This window comes from Dasypus novemcinctus, chromosome 16 (genome assembly GCF_030445035.2).
Source record: "Dasypus novemcinctus isolate mDasNov1 chromosome 16, mDasNov1.1.hap2, whole genome shotgun sequence".
Classification (NCBI taxonomy): Eukaryota; Metazoa; Chordata; class Mammalia; order Cingulata; family Dasypodidae; genus Dasypus; species Dasypus novemcinctus.
The window spans coordinates 49058409-49072470 of NC_080688.1; the positions used below are offsets into that span (position 1 = coordinate 49058409).

Here is a 14062-nt window from a genome sequence, read left to right on the forward strand (position 1 = left end):
CCAGAATCCTACCAGGGAAAGAATATATAATATAAATAGTATACATTCCTATTTGAGAATTCAGGGAATCATCTTTAATGAAATGGAAATATATATTTTTTAAAACCCTTTTACCTAGAAATCCTTTTTATTCAGGTAACCATGATACAAATTACTTATTTTCACTAATCATTAAAATAAGAGAATATAGAAAATTTACAACCAAGAGAATCAACAAACCTAGTTGTTAACAAAAGTAAGTTTAACAAAAGTAAGTTTAAACAAAAGTTAAGTTTAACAAAAGTAAGTTTAAACATATGATTGATTTACCATCCAAGCACCTTAAAATTTTCTCTTCCACTTTAAAAGGAAACTTTGTATTTTTCAACATATATATATAATCAGATACTTAAGAGAAATTTTGGAGTACAACTATGAAAGATAAGACTAGTTCATAAATTGAACTCATTTTAATCATTTCAGATATATCTGCACCCACAAAGAATCATCTGCCAAAAAGATCAGTCTTCGTTTTATTCCTAAATTTTAAAATGCTAGCTTGGATTGAATAAAGTGAAAGCAGGTTTCTGGTAGCTTCAAAACCAAGAAATAACAAACCTGTTATGAAGTCTTATTCATTCTTAGACACATTATTTGTATCACTGTATAATAGATCGTTAGCAATATACATTAAATGCACAATGGAGTACTTTTCATCAAACATTCTTCTATATTCTAACTATTCTGAAATATATTTTGGAATTGTGGCAGGAACAATGCTATGTTCATCACATCATTTCCTCATCCTCCAGGCAGGAAAACTACATTTGTTAACAATGTAACTGGTCGAAATGCCGAAAAACTACCTTGAAGGTCCACGTAACTGGACTTCTGCCCAAAGGAATGTGGAGTAAGCTCTAAAGGTAAAAATATTCCATTTGGGCCGCCAGCCCTTTCTTCATTTCCGTGGAGCCTTGGAGGACATATGTTCCAGATGGTTACACTGCTAGTAACTGGACCCCTGAACAAGCACTTCTAGAAGACCCAACAAGGAAAGCTGCTTTATCTGCATTCCTGTGACATCATAAAAAAAATAGACCTATGTTTTTGTTACACCACTGTGGTTTGGAAATTTTACATAGCATAGTTTAACCTATTCTAATAGAAAACCTCTTCTAACCTATTCTAAGTAAACTATTTTACTTAAGCAAAGTAATGATCAGTAGTTTTTAAATGATAATGGAAACAACTCAAAAAGGATGATTTACTGTTCTCAAAACCAAAAGAATCAAGTCTACAGAAAAGAAATACAAGTGGTTACACTTTTAACAACACAGTAGTGGAGTAAGGAAAATGAATCATTTGCATGTTGGGAAATTCTTTGTTGAAATCTAAGAAAGCTTGCTGTAGAGAGAGCATTTTCACATTTTTCTTGGCATATCTGAATTACAGGCATTCTCAATTATGAACATAATGATTTCTATAATTTAATTTTGTTTTTGAATATAGGAACATGGTTTTGCATAGAAAAAATGGTCATACTGCAATATTTCACAACTGGTTATTTGCATACCCTCATATTCTTTGTTATAGTCATAAACTGTTTTGTTATTTAAGTCAAATTTTACCAACTTACAGTTTAATATATACAACATAAGAACTTCTCTGTGCTACCCATATCTATTACATCTTAAAATAAATTCATAGCTATTATAATAAAAATGTTCATATGTATATGACCTCAAATACAATCTTATCACCAGTGACATAAATAGCACTCTTAGGAAGTCCTATTATAAGGATGGTTGGTTCCTAGGTAACCAAATCTTCTCCAAAACAAACACACACATACACAAACCCAACATGTTTGTTAAAAAAATATTATATCATAAATATCTTGACATATTAACTTGTGGCTGTTCTTCCCAAATGTTTCACCAACCCACCCATTCTAACTTTAATCTTTTAACAACACTTTATCTAAAAGTTTTGGCCTGGAGAAAAGCAGAAGCATTCTGAAGTCTCTTTGATCTATAGCTCATGCGATATCCTGGAGAAAACTGAAAGATAAAGGAGGTGAGTAGACATATTCCCCAGACCTGGAAAGGGAGGAGATCTGTAAGTCCAAGAAGACTGCTGGCAGCAGCCAAGGGAGTGACCATACCTCAGGGGAAAGGACTGTTGGGTACACTTAGGCTCCCAACACACCCAGCTTCCCATACCCTCAGGAGCAGGAAATGTAATAAGCCAGCATGCTAAGTAATCCAAAAGTCATGAAAAGGCTGGGACTTTCCATGGTATTTAACTCCCCATAGAACAAATGACATGTGGAGGGAAGGTAGTGGATGGGGACAGTGACCGCTCTTTCAGATGCACTGACACATACAAAAACCCCAGAAACTTGGTACTAATAGTTCGGTTGGGTAGGGGAAGGGCAGAGGGAACCCCATGATTGAGTGAGGATAAATTTCCCACTGAACTGCTGAGATGGGGCCACAGACCTGAAATCAAGTTGATTTAGAGAAAATTGTAAAATTTAATATTTTCACACATCTCAGTTAATGGACTAAGATCCTATTCCATCTTGCTATTACCAGTAAAATTACATAGGTAACAGACCTAACCATCTTTTGCAGAATTTTTCTAAGGAAACTATATATTTCATTTAAGGACTTTGAGGACAGCAGTAACTCCAGACCAAGTTTCAGTTTAAACCCTACATGTCCTTTACACAACACACACACACCAAAATGCCCAGGTGCACATACCAATAAGGGCTCTTACTCCTTCTACACATTCTAGAATCACAGCAACAAAGAAACAAATGTCTCTTTTGAGTAGTACTCCCTTTCAAGAAACACTTCTACTAACTTACAGAAGGATGGACTAAACCTAGCAATGGGGAAAAACATCATCTCCATGCTATTTCTATATATTGATCACTTAAATGCTTAGTAAGAAAAGCTATAGAATGTATTTTGGAAAATTACATGGCTTTTATCATTGATTTAATTACTATTTTTAAAGTTATCAACAAGCAGCTACTTTGAACTTTTTCAAATCTATCGTCAGTTAAGGAACTAAATGTTGACACCACAGTCACATTGATAATGTTATTAAAGTACATAAAATAAGACCTTTCCAGAGATTTATGTATTGCCTTTATAAGAAAGACTCTGATATTATCAAGTATTCTGAGATTATATCTGAATAATAAAGAAACTACTCAGTGTTAACATTAAGATGGAAATTTTAACAACACTCACTAAGATCTCGTTCTTCTAACACACCACTCTTTATTCTGCTATTCATTTTTATAACCCTTCTGGATTTAAAGGTTGGATCGCCTGAGGGGAATCCTGAGCTCTCCCATAAGATATTTCTAAAACTCTTTTGAGGATATTTACCTAGGGCTTGTTTTTCTGCCCATTACAAAAATGATCTCTACTTTTGCATAGAGTCCCCAGAGTTATGAAATTTTTATTCATTCAAATTCCCTAAATAATCTTCCCCAAAATAGGAACTACTGAATTAATTCAAACCATATGCTGCCAAATAAGATATCTAGTTTATATAAGCTACCAAGTTAAAATTTAATAAAAATGGAAAGACTAATTCTCCCTTAAATATGACCTCAGCAAAAGGTTATATTGGTTTTTTCCCTCTTAGAGGTCTTCAGACACTAAATTGAAAACAGGTAAAGCAATGCCACTTACCCAAACCCAGCCATTTACACAATGTTTCTCCTTCATATTCTGTACCAGAACCCAGTAAGTCATCTAAAGGGAAGGAAAATATGAGACTGAAAATGATAAATAAATAAAGGAGAACAGGCTGACATTTGACAATGAAGCTTTATTTCTTTCCAACTACAGCTTTAAGTTATTAGTAGAGAAATTTTAATAAACTACTGAAATTTCCTATTACTTGTTTCATTCGAAAGAATAATGCACCTTAATAGCTTCCCACTCCATGACTGGCCAATTATTAAACAGTAGTGACTAATTTTTCTATGGAAAGATACACTTTTCTATACTTTATAAAAAGAAAATCAAAATGGATATCATTATGAGGTTATAATTATGCCACAGGAAGAAAAGTAAGTAATATTTTCAATGATGATTCTATTTTTGAAAGAGTTTGGGTATAAACGTTCAGAGTTTTAAAATTCCTATGATTTAGCTAAGATCACAATACAAGCAATACTTATATTTTTCCAGTATTTGCTCGATTTTGAATGCCAAAGAATATAAATTGCTAATGTTCAATGTACAAATCAAAATTCATCCAACAGTGTAAAGATTGAGACGTTTTAAATCACACTGGAAAATTAACCTTTCCACTAATTTCCTATTGTTCTTAAATTGTCAGTTAATGAGAACAGTTTTTGCTTGCTAAAAAACAATTCAAGGATATAAACAAAAATAAATAAGAGCACACAGTAAGAAATCTGTGCTTAGTGAAATAACAGAAAAATAGAGTGCAAATGTGTAGCCATCTGAAAATAAGAAAATCAAAAGTAATAAGCAGCATTAGGAATTTATTACAAAGAAATTATGCCAAGGGCCTCTGATAGCAGTTTTCTATGGAAATGTTCAAATTAGTGGGTAAAGAAATACATTATATACTGCACATTTGGACCCTACTGATATCATTTTATACATGCTCTCATGGCATAATATTTTCTAACTATTCTAAATTAGCTTGGCCATAAATGCCATCATACTGATTGAAAATTTGCTAGCATTCCATAAACAGACAGTTACAATGAAAGACACAGTTTGATGGAATTGTCTAGAGCCAGAGGGATAAGATTTTGGGTCATCTTTGCTGTCATAATACAGACCCAATGAAATTAATAAATCTGAAAGCAACAGAGAAATTAAGCAGATACAAAAGTGAGGGAAGAAGCGGGGTGGAGGGAGTCATGAAACCTAAGTAGGTCTGAGAAACAAGCAAAAATTCATCATCACCATACTTCAGGAGGGATATTACAGTGGGCTTTGAAATGGTTCCAATCATTACCACAAATCCACACCAGTTTGCTACTTTGAACCTAGAAAAGGGAGGAGGAAGTGGAAGAACATAAAATGATTTAAAATGTTCTTTCCCACTATCTTAACCCTTTTTAAAAATGTACCCTAAATTTCAATATTTCAGAAATCAAATTCCATTACCAGGTGGCATTTTCCTGCTACATCTTTGAATGCAGAAATATTGTATTTTATCCTTGAATCTACAGTACCTGGCAAATATTAGGTGTTCAAAAACATTTCTGTACAGAATTGTGAAATGCTGTGAGAGAATATCTCCAGAATTTTAGTTTGACGTGGTGATGATGAATGGAGCAAAAAAGAAAATATCTTTTAGTTTATTCCATCAAATACACACACGCACAAAATGAAAGCAATTTTAGACCTATTTTCTAGAGCTATGCTGTCCTAAACCACAGCCACCAGTAAAATTTAAATTTGTTTTGCTATTTAAATTAATGAAAATTAAATTTAAAAATTAAAAAGTCAGTTCTCTGGATGCACTTTCAAGTTCTTAATAGCCATATAAAGGGAGTGGTTACTACATTATGAAGCATTTTCTCTAGTGGCAGAAAAGTCTTTGGACATTGCTGTTCTAGAGCATGTGAGCATCATGTCATCATTTTCGCAACATATCCTCTAGAACTATTTTTTTAAATATACATTACATGCTAGTCACTGAACAAATAAGTCCCACTTCGAACCATGAGAGTATTTCATAGTAAAACATTAATGTACAGATACTACCAATATAGAGAGGTCAGCACCATGCCTTGGAGCATTTATTGGTGGGAAACATGATTAGAGGGGGAAAAAATATCAAGGAAAAGACTAATGAAGAAATAATAATTAAGGTAAACATTTTAAAATTAAGCTAAGAGAAGTAGGAATGGAGAGGAAGAGTGAGAACCAAGCAGTATTTAACAGAGACAGAAACTTCGTGATTTGGTGAGAAATTGGAGTTGGTGCTAGAGAAGTAAGAATCTAGAATGACTAGTCTCTAGCAAGGAAGACTGACTAGATGCTACTACCAATATCCTAAATCAGGTTTACATGACAAGGAACACATAAGGGATAGAGGAGAGGTGATGATTTTAATTTTATATATGGGTACATTTTTTTTTTAAAGATTTATTTATTTATTTATTTTCCCCCTTCCCTCCATTGTCTGCTCTCTATATCCATTCACTGTGTGTTCTTTGGTGTCTGCTTGTGTTCTCATTAGACAGCTCCAGGAACCGATCCTGGGACCTTCTTGAGTGGGAGAGAGACAATCATTCTCTCATGCCACCTTAGCTCCCTGATCTGCTGCATCTCTTATTCTCTCTCCTCTATGTCTCTTTTTGTTGCATCATCTTACTGCCCCAGCTATCCACGTGGGCCAGCACTCCTGCACCAGGCAGCACCCCTGTATGGGGCATTACTCCTTGCAGGCCAGCACTCTGCACAGGCCAGCACTCCATGTGGGCCAGCTCACCACACAGGGCCAGCATGCCTTCACCAAGAGGCCCTGGGCAACAAACCCTGGACCTACTATATAGTATATGGGAGTCCAATTGCTTGAGCCACATCTGCTTCCTATGGGTGCTTTTTAATGGCAATGTCCAGTATTCTCAGAAAGTTTGAACTTGGAGAGAGTTTTGGAAAGTATCAAGGTAGAGTTGGTATTATATGTGATCGCACAATAACAACAAGAGTAACAAAAAGAAATGTTGGGGAAGTGGATTTGGTTCAACCGATAGATCGTCCGCCTACCACATGGGAGGTCCAGGGTTCAAACTCAGGGTCTCCTGACCCATGTGATGAACTGGCCCACATGCAGTGCTGATGCGCACAAGGAGTGCCATGCCACATAGGGGTGTCACCCGTGTGGGGAACCCCATGCACAAGGAGAGCCGCCCCATGCGAAAAAAGTGCAGCCTGCCCAGGAGTGGCACCGCACACACAGAAAGCTGACACAGCAAGATGATCCAACAAAAAGAGATACAGATTCCCAGTGCCACTGATAAGAATACAAGCAGACATGGGAGAACACACAGCAAATGGATAGAGAGAGCAGACAACTGGGGGGGGGGGGGGGGACAGAGAAGGGGAGAGAAATAAATATAAAATAAAATGAAATAAATATAAAATAAAATGAAAGAAATGTTGACAAAAGCTGAGAAAAATTAACATTAAAATTTTTTTGAGAGATGGGAGGAAAAACTAAAGTGAATATGACACAGAAACCAAAAACAAGGAGTTTCAGGAAGGAATCAACAATTTCAAAGTTTCAAAAAAGGTCACATAAGATAGACTAGAAAACATGTCCATTTCATTTGGCAGTAAGTGATGGATGACTTTAACGTAAACATTTTCCTTAAATGATGGTAGCAGAATTTGGGTAACAAGAAGCCCAGGAATGAATGAGAAGGAAGAGACCACTCTTTCCAGAAACTGCATAGATACGGTTCGGGAAGAGCTAGACCTGAAGTGAGATGCAGACTTAAGATAGGATATTTGTGTGCCAGTTTTAATGTGGAAAATATTTGAGCATTTAGGTAAAGGTTGCTGTGACCAGAGACTATGTATGGCATGTGTTCATCTCAGCTGGCCTGGATTGATTGCACTTTATCTCCAGAGCCACTTACTCTTGGTCAGTGCTATATAATATATTATCCAAAGATAAATGATGTTCTGTAACAAAGGATCAGTGGGTTGTTTCACAGCAGGATGTATCAGTTTGCCAGTACCATTTAGTAATAGTAATTGGATTTATAAATGTATTTAATTTCGGTGGAGCCTGGAGGAGTTTCCATTGTTTACAATTGGTCACATAGCTAGAATGTGCCTATGTGAGGAAATCATGTAAGAGATCTTCAACACCAGATTTGGGCTTTTCAAAAAGGGAAAAGAAAGCATTTTGGTCTAGTTTGTTCATGAAACATCTTACTAATAATCAGCACAGGGATATGTGGATAACTGATTTTCCATTCAAACTATTTTATTAGTGTTCATTAAGAAAACCCGTACATTTCAGGTGCTCATTCCCGCTTGGCTGAGTTCGTTCAAGGTTTCCAACCACTCCATCATCCCTCCACCTGTTTTACCTGGTTTAATAACCCCAGGCATCTGCAAGTGTTCTCTCCTATTTCACTGCCATGTGGTTAAATACAAAGTTTCTCTAGCACCCTAAGCATGGGTCAAACCCCTTCAGATCATGTGCACAGGTCTTTTAAATATCTATGTTCACAAAAATATCCTACAAAACCCAGTAAAGGAGGTCACAAAGTAATATTCATAGATAGGTAGAAACTGAGGTGAAATACACTAATGAAATGATGAAAGTAGGAGATAATCAGGCTGTCTAATAAAGTGCCAATATATTTTAAGTCAGTTAAATGAGGGATTAAGCTCCAAGTATACTGTTACTAGTTGTAGGACCTGGAGAAGGGTACCTAATGTATTTGAGATTCGGTTTCCTCAACTGGAAAATGGTAAAAGTAACATGACTTCACAGTATTATCCTGAGGATTAAAATAAGATTATGGATGTAAAATGTTTTTCCAGTGACTAGCATATAGCAAGGTTTTAATAAATGGTAGTGAATCAAATTTGCGAACTATCAAGTTATATGTTCATGAATAAATTAATCTGTCAAAATCTCACAAAATCTCAGTTTTATAGAATAAAGATAAATTTAAATTTATGTAAATGAATTTTTATGACCACTGAGAGACTGAATATACAAATGAACAAGGGTCAGACAATAAACAATAGTAGAATTCTGACCCACAACCTCTGCCTGAAGTAGTCCAGTCAGCTAACCCATGATCACTACAGCAATCAGCCCAGAACAGTCAGCCCTTGGTCAATAATTGCCAGCTTCCCTAAATTTTGCCGTCACTTCCAACTCAGGACCAAGAAGGAAAAGCCAAATAAGCTCCCCAAGCCACTCACATAGGATGCCTGGTTTCTAGGTTCATCCGCCTCCTAATGTCAATAGCCTAATGCCAATAGCCTCCAATCTGAGCATCAATGAAGTGTTTTCCTTTTTGCACTATAAAGCTTTCCCATTCCCCTGCCTGCCTGCTTTTAGTCTCTACCAAACACAAATAGGGACTACGCCCCTTGCTATAGCAAGTTCTGAGCTAAATAGCCTCTTCTTCTCATTTGGGTCATCTTTTTTTTACGTACACAACACTACAGCTAAAGATTTTTTAAAATGTCAATTTTTGTATTATTATTATTGAGAAAACAGGCATGATGACATCATGGGCATTAAGGCTCTCTCATGCCACCATCTGCTTGTAGAGCATACTACTTTTCCTCCAGACATAATCCAAATGTTTATAAGATGATCAATCTAATTCTCTTCCTACATCGCTCTCACAACACTTTTTCTTCAGTTACATTAAGCTGCTTGACCACTTTGCTTTTCCATTTTTATCACACATTCTTTTTCCTTTCCATAGGGTCTGGACTCCAGGGCTGAGCATTTCAGCAATTCTCAAAGCCAATATTCTCATTAACCGTTGGTCTCAAATGCCTAGATAAACTCTGGGTAGATAATAGTGCTTTTATCTTATTTTTCCAGAAACGCTCATTCCTTCAAAAGAAACAGGGTCCCTTTCCTTTGAGAAATTGTTCTCCAACTTCATTCACACAATTCAACAGAATGCTTCCAATCCAGAACCTCCACCCTGAGAGTGAATATTCTAGAGGCAGCTGAGTGAAAAAACTGTGGCCAAGGAGAGGCCTTCTCGGGCAATTCTAGATTTTCTTCTGAAGTACAAGGTTGGGATTTTGTGAGTATAGAGATCTTGGAAGCAACGTTATCAAGCCTAGTGAGATAAATTAGTGTGAGAATGAGGTTCTTATTCTAAGGGAAAAAGAAAGAAGAGTGTATGCAGATATCAGTTATTGCTATGGGAAATTAAAAAGGAAGAATAAACTAAGGATGTAATGACAGGTTAATTGAGTCTGAGGCTATGTTTAGCAATCACCAACCTAATGAGACTCCCTCCATCCCCCAGAGATAACAGGTAGATTAACAGTCAAACTCAAAATTTTGATAGTTCTGGCAAGTACTTGGGCCAGATATGGTTCCTAATGAACCTTAAGAATACAACATTAAAAGAAGTATTATATATTCAAGACCGAAATGCACGACCCTAAAATACAAATGTCTAGCTGATAATCCTTCAGACTGTTGAATGTCTTGCAAGTAACTATCCATTTGTCTCTGGGTTCATAAATTTGGTATGTGGTATTAATTAAGTCCTGTCCTAAACTCTTTTTTCACAGCAGGACCAAGAAGCAGGGGACCCAAAATTGCTACATTTGGTTCAAGATGCCCAGAGAAGCATACAGCTGATATCCAAAGATAAACTAGTGTGAGTGGAAGCTACCAAGTTAACTAACAAATATTTGTTAAGGAGTAAATGAATGTCAAGAAAGAAGCAACAAGAAAATGCTTTGAATTGGGAGACAGGAGACCACCCAGTCTTCTGAATCTGAAGCTTGCTAACTCTCTCACACCGGTCAGTCACATGCCTGCTCTGGGCTTCATTTTCCTCATCTGTAGAAGGGAGCTGCTGGAGTGGATCTTCTATTTCAGGGCACTACAGAGCATATAAAGAAGTACAAAATTCCCAGCCTCTCCATTAAGGAATCTGTTCAGTATTTAAACTAACTGGACTGCCACTTAAAAAAGTAACTATCAAAAGAAGAGATAAATAACAATTCCAAAAGAATAGCTCATGAGCCACCGCAAGGCGGCCTTGTAAGCAAAATGAAAGGTAGAAGTAATTATTTTAAAAGAAAAATAAGGCACTACGGATGCAGTTGTAGCCCATGTGAAGTACAGCTGGGCCGCCAGTGGAGGGAGACGTTCCGTCCCTTCCCCGGTCTCGGAAATTTCGCTCAAATTCGTAGAGGGACAGCAACGCCCTCCCTCAACTCCCAGAAGACGTGATTAAGGAGGGTAATTAACCCGAATGGGAAGTAACCTGGGGGAAGGGCCGCTGGACCGGGGTCGGGACGCGCCCGCGGAGGCCGTGCCAGCGTGGCGAGGGGAGCGGGCGCCGGCCGTACCGCGGCGGGCGGAGGTGACACGCCGCCCGGGAACCGCCGCGACTCACCGGCTCCGCCCGTCTCCTGGCGCCGCACCTCGGCCCTCCGCGCCCGCCTGCTCACTGGGCGGTGGCGGCGGCGAGGCCGGCCAGGTCGGTTACCCGGTGTCCAGGCAACCGCGGGGCGGCTTCGCGGGAGCAGGCCGGCCACAGCCCCGGGCCTCCCGGCTCGCGCGCCCGCGGCGCCCTCGGGCTCCCGGACGTCGCCGCCGCCTTCCCGGCGTTTCCGCGCCCTGCTCCAGGCCTGCGCTCCGCCACCGCCTCTCGCCCCTTTTTCTTTCTTTGCCGTCCACCATACTGCACCAAATTCCTTTTGCACATTACTGAAGAGGAAAAGGTTAGGGATGGCCGGCCCGCTTTCCTGTGATAGCAAGATTAGAATAAAAGAGGAACACGTATTTTATTAAATATTTTATGAAGACAGCAGAACTTCGTTTCTGTACCTTCGGAAAGAGATTTCTGAAGGAAAACACACACAACCCACCCCCACCCCACCCCCGAATCTGTTTTATTGGTTTGGTTTGTTTGTTTCGCCCCTTGGGACATAAAAAGAAGAAGATACGTGATGAAGTTCACTTTGGTTTGGTTGGTTATTCTAAGGTGACTTTAGTATTGAGAAATCTGAACAAATGTAGGGAAAAAGGAAAACTTTTTTGCGTGTTTGAGGGTTGGATCAGGGAAGGTGAAATGAATTCAAACCATTTGTCTTTCTCTAACAAAAAATTTTGGAGCATTGGCCTTCCTCACAAATTTTTAAGAAGAAACATAGACTTTGTTTTTTCTGCAATGAATATATACTGAGACCCAAAAGAAGCTTCAGAGAAGTACATTTGTACCTTCCACTATTCTGACTGACCTCTTGGATGAAACCAAGTACTAGAGGATAAACTAAAGGTGGTTAAAAACATAGAATCAGGATAAAGATTAGTACTCTCACCCAGACAGATCATATTTCCAGGCAACACTGGGAACAGGCAACTGCTTGCGCTTGCAATGGTTAAGTCAGCAAAATTTATGACCTTAAGATGCAATTCAATCAGTAAACTTCGGGGTGGGGGTGGGGTTTCTTTCCAGCCAAAGATGACAAAAAAGGAGCAATAAACAAACTGGAGCAAGGTCTTAATCTTAAATTAATATATGCAGAAACAGAGCTCTTTTTGCAATTAAATAATAGATTCCAGAATGCACTTTTCCCTTTCCTATCTCTCGATTATTTAAATTTACTTGTTAGCAATACAATGTTAAATTTTGAACTAAATGAATCATTTGCATACACAGTCAATATATATTCATGAGTGTTCAAAATATCTAAATGAATGTATTAGAATGTTACCTCAATTTTTCTCATAAAGTAAAACTTTACCTACAAGAAACTTCATTCTTGGCAATTTTCTCTTAATTAGAAAACATTAATGTAATTTGTATACACCTAGTGTGGTAAGCAGATTTCTAAGATATCCCAAATTACCATCCCCTGATATACAGGCCCTGCTGTAATCCTCAGGATTGTAAACATTATGGGTTGTACTTCCATGATGAGTTTGTTATATGACACAGTTGACTTTAATATTGAGATTATCTAAGGTGAGTCTGACCTAATCAGTGAGTCCCTTAAAAGAACTGGACTCTTCCTGGAATCAATAGATTTGAACATCAGAGATTTCACACAAGGGAGACTTTGGAAATGGGTGCAGCACATGGCAAGATATGTAAGCAGCCACTAGGAGCTGAGAATGACCCACGCTAGATAGCTAGTGAGACAAGGGTGCCTCAGTCCTAGAACCCCAAGGTCTGGAAGGGCTGAATTTTGCCAACAAGAATGAGTTTGGAAGAGGAAGCTAAGCTCCAAATGAGAATGCATCCTGACACCTTGATCTTGGCCTTATCAGATCCTGAGGAGACAACCTAGTTAAACTTACCCATACTCCTGACCCACAGATTACGAGCTAATAAATGGATGTTGCTGTAAATTGCTAAGTTTATGATAATTGTTACGCAGCAATAGAAAACATACCTAGCTATGAACTTACTTAAAATGGAATTCCATTTTTATAAAGTTGAAGGGCATCTCAAAAACCCCAGGGACAGGATATCACTGGAATTTTAGTAAAATGGGAATCAGACACTGCAAAGTCACCAGCATTCTATCTCTGGCTCTCAACTAAATTGAATATCTAGGTCCCAAGTCTGTGCCTCAACTGCAAGAATCTCACCGGCTCAGCAGTTCAAGTGGACAGAGTCATGAAGGGTCAAGTGCCCCCGCCCCTCCAGCTTAAGAAAGGCAGTTCAAGTGGCCATCTGGAGCTGAGCAGACACTTCTGAAGGTGCCACTACATTCTTGCCATAGGTACAGAGCAATTATTTTTACAATTAGAAAGAGCAAATAAATGTATCATGTGACATATAAAAAGAGGAAGGAAGTCTGTCATGCAGCTCCCTAACCAGACCTAGGAAGACGTAGCAAAATTACTAATTACCTATTTATAATCACAATCGGACAAAAACTTCACCCACTGCCCACTTTTGTGACAAACAATATGGTTGGTATACTCAAAACCTACCACTAAAAATCACCCAGAAATGTTTAAATGAAATATAATAAACACTTTTAAAATGCATTGCTGAGTGTACAAAGTAAGGGAAATTGCCACAAGCAACAAAATGAAGACTAAACTAAAATAGTTTGAATGAATTCTGAGGCTTGCCTTAGGATCAACAAAGGCAGTTCTAGTTAAATGTTCACATGTGGATAGGAGATGAGCTCCGGGGCATACATGTGATGAAGAAAAAGACACTAAATAAAAGTAAAGACAATAAAATATTTACCCACTATTTAAGGGAAAGTGTAGGAAAGCCCTTCGATTTAAAAAAAAGTCTCCCCTTTCAAATTTCCAAATTTGAAAATCTGGACCTGCTTTCACACAGATTGGAGATTTT

The 14062-nt window shown here is 38.0% G+C and overlaps 1 protein-coding gene across 1 annotated transcript in view; it reads right to left on the minus strand.

Annotated features, from left to right (window-relative positions):
- CCDC178 (coiled-coil domain containing 178) overlaps positions 1-11203 on the minus strand; it is a 530711-nt gene extending 519508 nt beyond the window's left edge. Inside the window, exons 1-2 of the mRNA XM_004479016.3 lie at positions 11135-11203; positions 3696-3758 (exon numbers count right to left, since the gene is read on the minus strand). The gene's annotated coding sequence lies outside the window, so the exon portion shown is untranslated. The remainder of the gene's footprint in view (positions 1-3695; positions 3759-11134) is intronic.
- Positions 11204-14062: the final 2859 nt, after the last annotated feature.